The following is a 15890-nucleotide window of genomic DNA, read 5'->3' on the forward strand; positions in this document are numbered from 1 at the left end:
AAAATGGATATGAGAACGAAAACTTCCCTTCATGCAATCTTTACTCGGTGTTTGCAGACAATTTAAGCAAGAAAATGTATTGGTTGGCGATCAAGGAAGCTTTCGAGGAGTACGGAAGGGTTGTTGATGTGTTTATCCCAAGGGAATCATCCCAGGACAGAGGAAGAAGTGTGAATTATGCTTTCATCAGATATAGAGAGAAGCAAAGGATGGAGAGGGCCATTAAGTAGGGTAATCATCAATGCATTGATGGCAAGAGGGTGATTGTTAGGAGAGTTGAGCCTATGAGATCAGTAGAAAACAGGACAAGGAAGGAGATAACGTCCCAACCAAACGGTAAGATAGATTATGAGAAGATAAAAATGGACGATCGGTCGTTTAAAGAGGTGGTTATGGGCGTGGGCCATAGGAAGGATGAATGGAAAACTAAAAGAATTATTCCAAAACAATCTAAGTACTTGGAAGGGAAGACGTTGGTTTCCTCTAATTAAGAGACAAAGGTAAACGAGAATGAAAAGCACAAGTGTTAAAAGAATACAGGAATATCAAAAGTTTACTTATTGACAAATCCATCTTGTCTTGACTATTTTAGTTTCCGCTACAACATCAAAGTGTGCATTTTTTTACTATAAAATTACTTAAAAATGAGATTTATAATAGAATATCAGATAACTTCTTTAGAAATTCGTTGATCATTTTCATTGAAAAAAAAGTCATTCGAAGCTTTAACATTGATTCATTGATAGATGCCTTCAACTCTATAAAGGACCATCAAGTTTCATTAAAGATGTCAAATCTTAACATGCAATAGTTGTTAAAAAATATTTTTATTTTGTACTTAACATATAATTGGAGTTATTTGTATAAATTTTAAATAAATTTTTTCTATTTAAGTTGTTTTATGTTTTTGTCAAACATTAAACTTCTAATATGACTATTTTATAAACATTGTCTTTACCTGTCAAACGCGAAATCTTGACTCTATCACTACAATTCTCATAGTTTAGCAAACCTAGTAAAATAGAAGGTCCTCACCCTATCAGCAAAAGAACCACAATTTTATACCCAATCCCTGAATAACTCGAAGCATCGCCCCTAAGCCAACTCACACAAAAACATTGGTCTCAAAGACAAAAAGAAGCAAAAAACACTAGAGAGATGGAAAACCAATCCTCCGAATGAGAATCAAAGGATCAATGGAAAAGTAGGAACACGAAAACAATTCTCTCACCCCAGCCTCCCAAAGCTGAAAAATGGGAGAGACGATTTTAACTTTTATGGATCGTCTTTCCATCTTGACCCCAACCCCCGTCCCAGCTTTCAATGATCTATGAAGACACCTTCATCTTTTTCCTGCTCCACCAATAAAATTCTCGTCTTTTTGTTTCCCACCTCATTTATTTATCCTTCTTCTAGAAGATAGGCATAATTGCTTCCAAAACCACACTTTCTTACCTAAACCTGATCAATAGCTGTTAGAAATTTCTATTTGTTTCAAGAAAAAGAATACGACTATGAAGATATGAATAAAATACTTTTTAAAGTTATTTTTAAACTTTTAAAACACAACAAAATCCTTAACACATTTATTATATAACGTTGCTTATATAATAAAAAAACGTATATGTCTTTCAATGTAAAGAGTTGTTTTCTTTCATAATATAACTATTCAAAACGTTGTTTCTTTTCATAATATAGCTATTTAAATAGTTATATTTAATAAGGTAACTACTCATAACTCTTCAATCTCAACTTTTCATTAACAAGCACTTTTCATAAATAACATTTAATATTTAATCTAAAAATTAAAATAATAAAAAATTAATTTCTTATTAATATTTTATTTCAAGAGTCCAAATACCAACATTATCAACTGGGGCGGAATTAGCTAATTTTTGTTGGGGGGCCAAAAAGGAAGAGGAATAGGAGTTAAAAAATTTTAAAACTAATGCAGTCAACATCCAATATTTTTATTTTATTTCTATTTAAACAAAATATTAAATATAAAATTATAATGTATAAAATATAAATAGTTAAATATAATATGCAATATTTTACACAATGGTTAAATATATAAATTTTTAAATAATATATATAGAAAAGAGAAAATAAAAGAAAACTTTATCTTTTTCTAATTTCATACAATAGTGGCGAGTGGTCCCCGTCCTTCTTTATTTAAGCTTACAAGCTCATAAATCTCTTTTGAAAAATGAAGTGGGTTTCAATGGTAAGTTACAAAGAAGAGAGTAGAGTAAAAAAAAAAAAAAAACAAAAGAGAAGAGAAAGAAAGAAAGAAAGGTGTGAAGAAAATTAAAAATGAGTAGGGTTTGTGGGGTTTATAATTTTTTATTTGTACTAATTAATGAATAAAAAACTATTTTGAGAGGATCGTTAAAAAAATATATAATAATGGTATTAGTTTGAAATGTTGGTAACACTACCAAAAAAAGCCTATTTCCAACGAAATTTTTCATTGGAAATAGGGTAATTTTTGTTGAAAATGTCTATTTTCAATGGAGTTCCAACGAAAAAATCCATTGGAAACTCCGTCGATAAAAACCTCGTCGGTAATACTTTCCGTTGGAAATCCTTTGAAAAAATTTGCTTTGTGATGGCTGTCCCATTAACATTCCGTTGGAAAGCACTGCAGAAAGAAATTCCGTTGGAAATTTCCAACGAAATTTTCATTGGAAAAGAGAAATCAGAAGAAAAATTTTGTTGGAAATGATTTTCCAATGGAAAATTCCATTGGAAATAAATCCGTTGGAAATATCTTTCATACAAACAATTATTATGCATACAAGAAGGTATTTCTCAATTTGAACCATCAATTAACAAATGCATCTCAACGAAGTAGATGGTGTCCGCAAATTGAACCTCAACTCCTAGTGTTATAATAGAAGATACACCACACATAATATTCGTTTATACTTCTATAAATAGTTGCTCACTTTTATCGCCATAATGGCCATGTGTTTATCCTATTTATAATAAACATTTACAATAGAATTCTCCAAATTCTTCTTGTTGAAGTGGCACCACTCCTTATGTTTACATAGATGGCATTTTCATTAATGTCCTCATTGCTCTAGAAATTTTCTTTCCATAATATAATATTCAAATTGCATTAAGAGTATAAACTCAACCTCTATATGCAATAGACCGCACTCTCTTTAAACAAAATTTTGAGAAATGGGTTCTATTAGTGCATCACAGATGCATGACAATAACTTGTTTTTACCCATTAAACTTTGAAATTAGAGGTTACTAATTAAAAATTGGGTTCCCACTATTAGTGTCTAATAAGGGTCTTAAACCCATTCCTTTTGTAGTATTACTTACCAAATCCCTTGGTAAACCTTTTGTCAAAAGATCTATCAAATTACTTGCAAATTTAACATATGTTATGATAATTACACCACTAAAAATTAATTCTCTAATATAATCATGTTTTAAATTAATAAGTCTAGATTTTTCATTATAGACATCACAATATGCTCTGGACATTTTAGCAACATTATCATAATATAAGGAAATGGTTGGTATCAGTTGTGGCCACAACTCTATATCTAATAATAAATTTCTCAACCATTCCGCTTTCTTTCCTACTACAGCGAAAGCTATAAATTTAGACTCCATTTTTGAGTGTGAGATGAAAGTTTGTTTCTTTGATACCTAACTAATGGCACCACCTCTTAGTGCAAATATCCATCCTAATGTGAACTTATTATCATTTACACTAATAATCCAACTTACATCAAAATATCCTTCTAACACTCCTGGATAGTTTGAATAATGTAAGCTAAAATTTTTAGTTCTTTTAAGATATCCAAGAACTCTCTCAAAGGCTTTCTAATGATTTTTAATAGATCTACTTGTATATCTTGATAACTTGCAAACTGCAGATGCAACATCTGGCCTTGTGCAATACATAACTACATAATGCTTCCAATAGCACTAGCATATTCAAGTTGTGTAGTTACTTGGTAATCATTCTCATTCATTTTCATACTTAAGTCATATAGAGTATCAAATTATTTTATATTGAGATGTTTAAATTTATTGATCAATTTCTCAATATAGTGACTTTAATTAATAACATAACCATCATTATGTTTCTTAACTATAATACCCAAAATAGTATCAACCTCATTCAAATCCTCCATTTTAAAAACAAAGGTTAAAAATATTTCTTTATTTCACTAATGCCGATCATGATATTGCTAAATATTAGGATATCATCAACATAAAAATATTATTACTCCATAATCTTTGGTAAATTTTGAGCAAGCGCACTTGTCAACCCCATTATGTTTAATACCATTAAACAATATGGATGAGTCAAATTTCTCATGCCATTGTTTAGGAACTTGCTTTAAACCCATTGGGTGATTTAACCAATTTACAGACTTTTCTACCATTTCCAAGAAGTATAAAACCTTTTGGTTGTATCATTTATACTTCATCCTTTAAATCACCATTTAAAAAGACTATTTTAATATCCATTTGATGTATATCCAACTTATAAATCGAAGCTAATACTATAAGTGTTCTTATAGATGTTATTCTAGCTATCTTTAAAAAAAAATAGATGTTATTCTAGCCATTGGAACATATGTATCAAAATAGTCTATGTCTTCCTTTTGTTGGAAACCTTTAGCAACTAATCTTGCTTTAAAGGTTTGTAAAGAAACCATCAGTATTATATTTTCTTCTAAATACCCATTTACATCCAATTGGTTTAGAACCTGAAGGTAAATCAACTAAGACCCATGCACTATTAGACATTCTTGAGTCCATTTCATCATTTACAACTTCTTTCCAAAAGACTGCATCTCTTGAAAACATTACTTCACTAAAAGTTTTAGGGTCCATCCACACTTAGTAGAATTGGTGTTTTATTCAGTATATTAGTTCTATCTCCTTCAATTAGAAAAACAATGGAATCTGGAGAAATATAATCAGAATCCAAATATTTCTCTTCTCTCAATCTTTGATTCCTTCTTAGCTCAATAGATTTGTTAATTTCTTTTCGTTTTTCACCAACTATTGGAGCCATTTCAACTTACTTTTCTTTTTCAAAATTAATAGAATTATAAACAAATTTATTTTTAAAGAAATCAACATGTATAGATTCAATTATAACATTAGAATTTAAATCAAGTACTCTATATGCTTTTGAATTTTTTGCATAACCAAAAAAAAAGCTTTTGATTCCTCTACGTCCTAATTTCATCTTATGAGGATCAATGACTTTATAATAAGCTATACATCCCCACACTTTAAAATAATTCAAATTTGATTTTTTGTCATTATTCTATAATTCATCTGATGTTATAAGTAATTTCTTCAAATGAACGCTATTATTTATATGATATGCTATCAAGAGTGCTTCTCTTCAAAAATTAAAAGGAACTTTTACATTTAACAACTTACTATTTACCATATTTACCAAAGTTTTTTTTTTTCCAGCTAATCCATTATGTTAAGGGGCATAAGGAGCTATTCTTTGTTGAATTATTCCATTCTCTTTACAAAATAGAGAAAATGAGTCTAAAAAATATTCTCTTCCTCTATCACTTCGAAGAATTTTAATCTTTTTTTTTTTTCAAAAATATTATTAAATTCTTTGAATTTGTCAAATGCTTCATCTTTTGTTTTTATTAAATAAACATGAGTGAAGCGAGAATAATCATCAATGAATGTTATAAAATACTTTTTCCCTCCTATTGTTAGTAAACCATTTAGTTCACAAATATCAGAATATACAAGTTCTAATAATTCTGATTTTCGTACAACTTTTGAAAAAGGTTTCCTAGTCATTTTTGCCTTAACCTAAATTTCACATTTTTCAAAACCACCTTTTTGACATGATATATAACCAGTCTTTGACATATAATTTAAAAATTGAAAAATTAAATGACCTAGTCTAGCGTGCTATATATCAAAAGAATGCTCAACATCTAGCGTGCTATAAATCAGAAGAATATTCAACAGTATAAGCAAAAGAATTATTCTTTTCATTAATACTGAGTTTGAACATTCCCATCATAAGAATATCCTTTTTCAACAAATACAATATTTTTTTAATACTACAACCTTATCGAATTCTAGTACAATCTTAAAACATTCTTACATAATAGATGTGTAGATACAATATTTTTTCTAATTTCAAGAACATGGAATATGTTAAGTAAAGTTAACTTCTACCCTGAAGTAAATTTTAACTCAATCGTTTCTTTGCCAAGCACTTTAGTAGGATCACGGTTCCCCATTAGAATTTTTTCTAATCTCTTGAGTTCTCCATAACTTTTGAACTACTTTTTGTCATTGCAAACATGAATAGTAATGTTAGAATGCAACCACCATTTTAAATGTTTGGTCACAATAACCATGTGTACTTCAATATGCATTTCAGTCACCATCACAACAAGTTCTTTGATATCACGTTCAACAAGGTTTACCTTGTTTCCAAAACCAGAAGCATCAATCGTTTTATTTTTTTCAGAACTCTTTTTTTTCACTGATGAGGTTTATATTTGATCCAAGAATAAGTGCATCTCTAGCATGAATTTTTTTCCTCAATATGCAAACGAGTTTGAAACTCTTTAATAGTAAAAATTTCTGTAGAATGCAAAATTTTGTTCTTATATCTATTCCAATAAGGTGGAAGAATGGACAAAATTGCTCCCACTTGAAGTGAGTCAAGGATTTTGATTCATAGTTCATTTAATTTAGAGGTCAAAATTTGTAACTCATGTATTTAATCCATAATTAGTTTGGCATCTGTCATGGTAAACTCAAAGTATCTCAAGGCAAGAAATTTATCCATGCCTTTTTTTTCTTCTTTTTGTACATTTCCTCAAGTGCAATCCATATTTCTTTTGTTGAAGTCTTAAGTTTGAAGAGATCATACAGTCGATCAGAGAAAGAATTGAGAATGTATCCACAACATATAAACTTGTCATGTTTCCATTTCTCCATGTTAACATCAGTAGTGGTTGCGGCAGTAGTTGTTGTTGCAACAATGTTTTTAGAAGGTGTTATTTGTGTTATTTCTGCTAACGTTATCTTTTCTAGAATTGATGGTTGATCCATTTCAAGAACATAATAAATATTCAATGTGGTTAATAGGAATACGATCTTGTCCATCCATCTAGTTAATTCATTCCATCGAATCTATCGAGTTTGATCATTTCCTAATTTTAGAAGTGAACCTTCACACTTGAATCTAACCTAGTCTCCATCACAAAACAATTGCGAAAAAGTTATAAAAATACTTTAAGATTGTTCAAAATTTCTATTTATTTTAAGAAGAAGAAGAAAACAACTTTAAGGGTATAAACAAAACACTTTCTTTAAGGTATTTTTAAACCTTTAAAATATAACAAAGTTCTTAACATACTTATCAGAATAGTGAAAATGGCAGTGTAATGACATTGTTTATATAATAAATGAACATATATGTCTTTCAATGTAAAGAGTTGTTTCCTTTTATAATATAACTTTTCAAACAATTGTTACCTTTCAATAGTATAACTATTCAAAGAGTTATATTTAATAAGGTAACTGTTCATAATTCTTCAATCACAACTTTTCATTAATAAACCTTCTTCATAAATAACATTTATTATTTAATCTGAGGATTAAAATAATAAAAATTAATTACTTATTAATATTTTATTTCAAGAGTTCAAATACCAACATTATCAAACTATCTAACAATAACATGATCATGACTTTCTTTGTTTTTTTTTTCCTTAAAAGAGACATTGTTTGAAAAGAACTTGCCTCTGTCCTTCCCTTTTCTTTCAAGCTTGATAAGTTGTAAGCATGGTTCAAATAAAGCCCAAGTAGCTCTTAGTAATATGTTAAGCTTTTAGTGTTATGGTCTCTTAAGAAGAACTTAGGTTAAAAGCTCTGTTAAGTATGTAAAATGGAAGGTAACAGAGAGCAAGAGAAAGTAAATGATGATATCAAAGTTGCATGTACTAATCTAATTCATTAAAGATAAATACAAAGCTTATGTATATAATTTTCATGAAAAACACTTGTAAAACAAGTGTTAAGCTTAATTACATGCACCTGAACTTGTATGGAACAAGGGTAACACATAAGCATTTCTCGTGACTAGTACAATGAAGCAAACTGATATAAAATATAAAAGCAAACTTAGTTAAGATGCTATCCACGTGCTAATTGCATGTAAGCCTTAACTTCATAACACTTTTCTTTAAGACTTGTATCCAACCCATACAATTTGTTCTAGAGGAATTCAAGTCTTGGCTTAGGCAATATTTTTGTCATTATATTTGTTAACTGGTCTTTAGATGGACAGCATCGCACATTTACATCTCCTTGTTGTTCAGCATCCTTGATGACTGTAAAGGGGGTTCTTTTGATAGGGAAAAGATTATTTACAAACAACTAAAAGGATGTGCCGGAGGCAACAGAGAGGAAGATTAGAGCAGTTCTTGAAGTACTAAGTGTCGTGGTAAATGGAAGACAATAAGAAGAAAATTAGGGAGTAAAAAAGAATTAGAAAAAGAATTTAGAGAGAAAAGCTCTTGAAGAGAATGTGTTAGATCTTGAGGGAGGGAAGAGCCCTTTTAAATGAATTGTGAGGCTCTATATATAGTGCTAAAAGTGGCAATTACTCAAGAATAGGATTTAATACTCCTAATGAATGACATTGTTATTAAGAACATTAATATGAGTAACCGTTACTCTAATTATGTGTAATAAGACTTGTTCTCGAGTAAAATGTAATATAAAAGAGGTATACATGAAAAGGTACAAGAGAAGAAGCTGTATGTGAACAAGTACAAGAGAAGAAGCTGTATGTGAACAAGTACAAGAGAAGAAGCTATACGAGAACAGGTACAAGAGAGGAAGCTGTATATGAATAGGTATACAAAAAGAAAGTGTATGTGAACAAGTATACAAGAATAAGGTAGGAGGATGAAACACTTATACTTCAGCAAAAGGTTAAGAGGAAGACCTCTTAACTATCTCCATATCTGAGCCACCAAGCCAAACTCTCCAGAACATCCTAAGATAAAAGTAACCCATGAACCCTGCCACTTGTTTCGAGTTGCTGTCACTGTTATCCAAGTGAAGTGGTTATTCTATTCAAAGTAACTATTCTACTTGTATTAGTTGTTCCATATGAAGTAGTGCTCTACTTATTCTAGTTGTTCTGCGTAAAGTAGAGCCTCAATTGTTCTAGTTGTTCTGTATACAATATTATGCTGTAACATAATTCTTTAGAAAATAGGGTTTAGGCAGAATCAAGTATCTACAATCACATGGTATTTAACTTGGATATGCTCTATCTTTCCATGAAAAACAGGATGCTTGGTCATGGCAATGGTTGATTTATTATCAACCATAAGGGCAATAGCTTTTATTTGAGGAAGTTGTAACTTAACCAAGACATTTCTCAACCAAAGTGCCTGATTTGAAGTTTTTGCAACTACAATATATTCAGCCTCCACAAAAGACTGAGCAACCACATTTTGTTTATGTGAGTTCCATGAGAAAATCCCATTTTCAAGTGAAAAACATAACTTGTGGTGCTTTTGGAATCATCCACATTTCTTCCCTTATCATTATCAAAATAGCCAGTAAGAACTATATCAAATTTTTGAAAGAAATGTAGCACATAATTCAATGTATCTTTGAGGTACTTAAGGATTTGGTTTGCTACAATAAGGTGTAAATTGGTAGGCTCCTCCATGAACCTTGAAAACAAGCTGACTGGAAACATGATGTCAGGACAAAATAAACAAATGTATAAGAGACAACCAATCATGCTTTTGAATTAAGAAGGATTATTAAGTCTGCTTCCACTTTTAATAAAGAACCTCTCATTTGCAATAAGTGGAGTTGTAGAGGGCTTACATTGATCTATGTGAAATATTCTTAAGACTTCCATAATGTAACTCTGTTGTGACAACATTATACCATCAACATTCTAATTAATGTTGAGTCCTAAAAGGTAATTCATAACCCCTAAGTCAGTCATGTCGAATTCCTTAAGCATTTTCTACTTAAACTCATTCATGACAGCAATATCTCCTCTTGTAACCAACATGTCATCCGCATAAAGTGAGTTAATCAAGGGAGATTTACCTTCAAGACTTAGTATATAGAATATAGCTTCATTACAACTCTTAATGAAGCCTTTCTTTGTTAAATAAGTGTCAATCCTATTGCACCAATATCGTGGGCCTGCTTCAAGCCATATAAGGAATTCAAAATCTTTAGGTTGTTGAACATAGATTTCTTCCTCAAGCATTCCATTAAGAAATGCAAATTTGATATCTAGATGACATACCTTCCAACCCATAATAACTAAAAGTGTTATATCATATCTAACCACTGAAGCATAAGTCTTCAAGTAATCAAGACTAAGAAGTTGACTATATCCCTTCATAACCAATCAAGCTTTGTATTTGTTAAGGCTACCATATGGATTAAGCTTTTTCTTCTAAATCCACTTGACTCCAATTATGTTTCAATCATGTGGTCAATCAACTTGAGACCAAGCTTCACTTTTATTAATCATATGAAGCTCTTCTTTCATTGTAGATACCCATTCTAGATGCTTTAAAGCATCACTATATGTGGTAGGTTCAACTACAACAGTTAAGCAACTATGATATATCTCTTAAATGGATCATGTTCTTTTGATAGGTGTAGATACCTCAAAAAAAATATAACAGAATAAAATATAAAATAAAATAATATATATAATAATAAAAAAAAAAAAGGAATGGCTGGGCGTATGCCCAGCCATCCCTTCCCCCAACCACCATGAGTGATAGGGCTCTGGCTACCAACTCCTTGGTGCTAGAACCCCATTGCCAAGTTGTCCAAATTTTTGGACAACCCAACTTTTAAAGATGGAACCTGCAAAACGAAAAGGAGGAAGCCAAAATCAGAGAGCAAGAACCAAAAAACCAAAAAAACCAATTGGAAAACAAAGAAAAACCAAGTTCAAACAACCAAAAAAATCACAAATCAGCCATCAAAAATCCTAAACTACCAACAGACTACCCTAGCCACAAGAATAAAAGATCAAAAATCAAAACAAACACAAGACAAAAACAAAAAAAGAGAAAACTAGTCAGATCTGGTGAAGGGGGGATTTGGGTGTGAAGGACAGAGTTGATCTTGGAAAGAGAGAGAGAGAGTTGCAGATCTAGGTTCATCAATCTTCGACGGTGAAGAAGACGATGGAAGTGACAATGTCGGTAGAGAATGGAGGAACACCTGGGCTGCCGGTTAAAGGCAAGCCGCAGATTAAAGGCAAGCCGCCGACGTAAGGGAGAGGAGAAGGAGAAAAAGAGGGAAGGTTTTAGAGAGAAGTTAGAGAAGGTGCGGCTACAGAGAGAAAAAAAAGGCAGAAAATGAGAAGAGAAGGGAAAATGAAGGTTTAAATACTTAGGTTTAGGACCAAAACGATGTCGTTTTGGTGGATTAAAAGCTGCCAAGCAAAGACCCAAAACGGTGCGTTTTGGGCTCAGTCTTGTGGACCTCAAGGAGCAGATCGGGTGTAGCAGATTTGGGCTTCTGCGGGCCATTAAACTGGGCTAATTTGAGCTCAAAAAGGTATAACCCTTCTCTTTGGATTAGGTTTATTTCAATTGATTTTGGGTTAGCCTATTTTGTTAAATAAATTACATTTTTTTGTTGTTATGATTTAAACCATATTAGAAAAAGTTATTTATATATACGTATATATATATATATATATATATATATATATATATTATGAATGCTTCTTTTAATGCTAGAAAAATAAAAAAAATAATGATATTAGTAATAAAAAATAATAGTAAATATGTATAGTTTAGAAGAATATGTATATATATATATATAATAAATAAATAAATAGCAAGAAAATTCATAATAGATTTAGTTTTTTTTTTTAAAAAAATATAGTAATAATAATAAGTAAATGAGAAGAATAAAAAAGAAAAATGAAATGATTATTTGAGAAACTTCACCTAAGAAAGGTAAAGAGTTGCCTCTTTTAAGTGGGATCTTTTAGTGCGAAGTCCGATACGAATTTTCACCGAAACGTCGAGATAAATTCAGACTTTAAACTCCAATACCCATTAAGTCAAATAGTCGTTATTTAAAAAAATAAATTTATATAATGTTGCATCCAAACTTAAATTAGTTAATTAGCTTAAAGAAATATTACTAAATAAAATTAATTTAATCGTAAAAAAGATTATTAATTAATTGTTTATTTGATAAGTTATATAATCAAGTAAAATATTAATCAACAACGTTAATTAAAGGACAAAACAAAAAAAATATAAAATAATAATAATAATAATAATAAATTAAATAAATAATCCATGAAAAAATGACAAATAATAATAAACATATAAATAAAGTGATAAATTATTAAACACATAATTGGATGAGCCACCTAAATCAATAAACGCGTGCATGTAGATATCATCATTTTATTCTGTCATAGCATGCCACATTTATCTTGCAAATGGTGCGGGAGTTTCGATGATGGGATTTCCCAGAAGAGCTTGTAGAGACGAGTTCTTTCGGGGATATCTCTAGATGAGAAAAATTTCGAGACTTCACCAAAGCGTTGGGATGGTCTTCGAATAATTTTCCAATAAAAGATTACCGACCTCATTATTTAAAATAAACAAGTCATGACATCATTTTGCACTTGCATCATGTGCATACGTAAAACCAAATAAAAGACTCAAGCAATCAGTTTAATAAAAAATTAGTTAATAAGTAGGGATTAAATCAAAAGTAGACTATAATAGGATAACTTAAGATTAAATGGTACCGTTCGTGGAACGGGCGCCACGGAGGTGCTAACCCTTCTCCGTGCGTAACCGCACTCCCAAACCTATCTCTGGAAAACGTGGATCAGTTCTCGTTCTGTTGATGAATCTAAAATTAATTTAGAACTTCGTTGATTAGAATCGGGTTAATAGGTGAGCAATCACACCTAGATAAAAAAGATTGGTGGCGACTCCTAAACAACTTTATTTTCGCAGACGTATGGCGGTAGGGTTTCCGGACCCGTACGTTACGACAATAGGTACCTCATCAATATTATCATCAACATCTGCATCATTTCAGGGCTTTACAAGTATGCGAGAGGGTCCTTAAGGTTCTGAAAAATCTTGTACATCCCAATTGTAGCTTGCAGATTCATCAAAAGATATATTCCTACTAATTATCACTTTTCCAGATTCAAGAACATAAGCTTTATAAGCCTTGGCTTGTGAGCTATAGCCAATAAATATAGCTTTTTGAGCTTTATGTTGTAATTTATCTCTCAAAGCATCTGGAATACGTATATAGAAAACATAGTCGAACACTATCAGATGCTCTATTGAAGGTTTTTTATCAAACCAAGCTTCATATGGTGATCTACCACCCATGGCCTGAGTTGGAAAAATATTCAGGAGACAAACAGTAGTATTGCATGCCTCAACCCATAATTTTGTAAGATTTTTCTCAAACAGTTAACATCTTACCATATCAAATATTGTTATATTCTTCCTCTCACTTACATCATTTTTTTGGAGAAAATAAAGTGTTGTGAGTTGATGAGAGATGCCTTCAACTACGAGAAACTGAGCAAAATCATTGAAGACATATTCTCCTTCGTTATCTGTTCTGAGGGTCTTAATTTTAGAGTTTGCTTCTACTTTAAACTTTGGCTTTGAATTTATGAAATAACTCAAAGACTTCTAACGTAGCCTTCATGAAAAATATCCAAGACCAACGAATTAGATCATCAATGAAAATTAAATAAAATCTGCTGCCTTTCCAAAATTCCACTGTCATTGGTCTTGCCACATCTGAATGGATCAAATCAAGTTTGTTTTTAACTTTGTTAAAACTAGCAGAGGGAAATGGCCTTCTGGAAAGTTTTCCATATTGAAAAGAACTGCAAATTGAGCCTTCATTATTTAACTTAGGAAAATTAAAGTGACCAAGCCATTTATGCCACAAGTTGGTTAAATTTGTTTCAAAACTACTAACTTGAAAACACCACTGGTCAAAGCTTACTGAAAAACATTTCCCTTTCATTGGAACGGTCATCAAGTATGTGCTAGAGGGATCATAAATAATACATGCATTATCTTTAAATAACAAGGCATAATCACTTTCTACTAGTTGCCCAACACTTAATAAATTTTGAGTGATGGAAGGCACAAGAAGAATATTTGGAATATACATGTTTTTGAAGAAGTATTCACTTTTATAGTACCTTTTCCCTCGGTTTGAAGATGCTCTCCATTACCTATTTTGACTTTAGATTTATAGCTCTTGTCGAGATAAGAAAACACAGATTCTGGTCGAGTAATGTGGTTGGAACACCCACTATTTATTAGCTATTCACCGTTATCAACATCATGAGAGAAGTTTGTCAGTGCCATGAAGAGAGTTTCTTTTGCTTTCTCGAAATTCTCAGTAGCTTGAGTGGGCTTATCTGCTGCAAATGGGAGTTTGTCTTGATTGATCACTTTTGATGTCTTTTTGTTTTCTTTGGAGAGGGTGATAAAGGGAGAGGAGGGAATTTGAGGAATGGAGGAAGAAAAAAGCATGGGTTTATAGAAGAAATAATTGAAGGGAAAGAGAGCAGGACACTGTGAAATGAAGAGAAAGAAAGAGACAAAGAATTCTAATAGTGAAGTGAGGAGAAAAAAAGAGAGTAAAAAAACACATAATGGGACAAGAGTGACTAGTCCTGAAAGATCCAACTTTGAAGAAATGTGTTTGGTAGGGAGTCTCAGCAGTGGGAGAGCTTTAATAATATAATCTTCTCAACAATTAATTCCTTCCCAGTGACTTCCATTATAAGCTTATTTGGAAAAAGAGTCCCGAAGGTGACTATACGCCCAAATCCTTCTACTGAAATGTGTTTCCTCTTTACTCTCCTGATAGTCATCATTAGAAACTTATATGTACTGGCCTTGCCCCGCTTAATATTGAAGCTTTATGTTGGCAGACGCTTCATGGTAGATTGGCCGTGAAACATACTCTTGTGAGCAAAGGTATTATTAGTGATAATGCGACTACATGCCTCCTCTGTAGGCAGGAAATGAAAACTGTACGTCACTTATTTTTTGGCTGTGTTACGACTTGGATTTTGTGGAAACAATGAAGTGCTATGTGAAGCTATCGTTGGGTAATGCAAGATGACCCCTTAGTCTGTTTCCTATCTTGGTTGGATGTAGCTGATACACTCAAGAATGGCTTGGTTTTGAAAGTGGCATGGCACGCCATCATATAGGCCATCTGGATGGGAAGAAATTAGGCTGTCTTTAACTGCAAACTATGGGATAGTAAGCAAATTCTGAAACTCACAAAAATCAAAGTAGCTTGCTGGATAAAGGCAATGCGGCCAGAGATTAATGCCAAAATTGGTGATCTTGCTAGGTAGCCAAACGAAGGACTTATCCCCTAAAAATCTCTTGCACCTAAAAAGAAAGAAATGTGGCTCAGGCCAGCTGAATACTAACAGGGCATCCAGAGGCTGCCCAGGAGATTCAAGCAAAAGGGGATTCTAAGAAATGAATGTGGAGACACTCTCATTCTCTTCTCTAAGTCTATTGAAGTCTCTAACTCTAACATGGTTGAGTTGTTTACTGTCAAAGAAGCTGCGACCATCTTCGTAGTGTCCAAGTGGATTTTTGACTCCCTTCTCCTCGAATGTGATAACTGTAATGTCATTAATAGCATGTTTGGTTGGCCATTCCCCTTTTATTCCCAAGGAATTTTGATTCCTTGGTTTGGTTGAAAAATGATCTAAGGAATAGCCATTCTTATGGAATGGCTATTCTCCAAAATCCTTTAAAACTAAGGAATAGTTAATACCACTC

This window comes from Theobroma cacao, chromosome 1 (genome assembly GCF_053813885.1).
Source record: "Theobroma cacao isolate CCN51 chromosome 1, ASM5381388v1, whole genome shotgun sequence".
Classification (NCBI taxonomy): Eukaryota; Viridiplantae; Streptophyta; class Magnoliopsida; order Malvales; family Malvaceae; genus Theobroma; species Theobroma cacao.